Source organism: Gadus macrocephalus, chromosome 8 (genome assembly GCF_031168955.1).
Source record: "Gadus macrocephalus chromosome 8, ASM3116895v1".
In the NCBI taxonomy this organism is placed as follows: domain Eukaryota; kingdom Metazoa; phylum Chordata; class Actinopteri; order Gadiformes; family Gadidae; genus Gadus; species Gadus macrocephalus.
Window position 1 is genome coordinate 18,402,311 of NC_082389.1, and position 894 is coordinate 18,403,204.

Below are 894 nucleotides of genomic sequence, written 5' to 3' on the forward strand. Positions count from 1 at the left end.
GAGTATGTGCCGGTGTGTGTGCGTGTGTGTGCGTGCACATGTTTCTGCACAGGTTGGCAGAATGTGTGTGTTTGTGTGTGTATGTGTGTGTGTGTGTTTACGACTTCGAGCTTATGATTATATAGGTGCATAAAATGTGCACGTATTCCACATTTCGACACCCAAACACCCTGATGCTTGTTTTACCACCTCCAGAGAGAGAGAGAGAGAGAGAGAGAGAGAGAGAGAGAGAGAGAGAGAGAGAGGAGAGGAGAGAGAGAGAGAGAGAGAGGAGAGAGAGAAGGAGAGAGGAGAGAGAGAGAGAGAGAGAGGAGCGAGGATTGAGAGAGGGAGAGAGAGAGAGATAGAGAGAGGGGAGAGAGAGGCTTCGATTTTGTGTTTGACCTTTTTAGGATTAGGAGTCATGAGGGGGCAAATGGAAGGCAGGAAACCAAGGAGAGGACGGAGCTAAACTCTTATCACACTGCTGGGAGAAATTAGAGCCAGCCTGCTCTCCTTCAATTGTGTCTCCACCAACGAGCAACATATATCAGCAATACTAATAATATATTAATATCACAACTTCCACACTAAATAAATACCAATACCAGAAGCTCCATACTAACTATATGTCAATACCAGAACTGGCACACTGAATACACATCAATACCAGAAGCTCCATACTATCTTTGTTTCCAACTTTTAAACATCCCATGCCTCAACTTGTCAGTGACATCAGAAGTTATTTGCATGAATACATAACACTCCTAAATCAAACTAAAAGATAATCGATGACCACAATAAGAAAGTGTAGATGAGTACAATGAGGGAGAGGATTAGGGCCACATGGGAATTCTGAGATTAAGCCTGAATTCTGAGATTCAGGTTAGAAGAATAATAGTGTCCCTATACCTC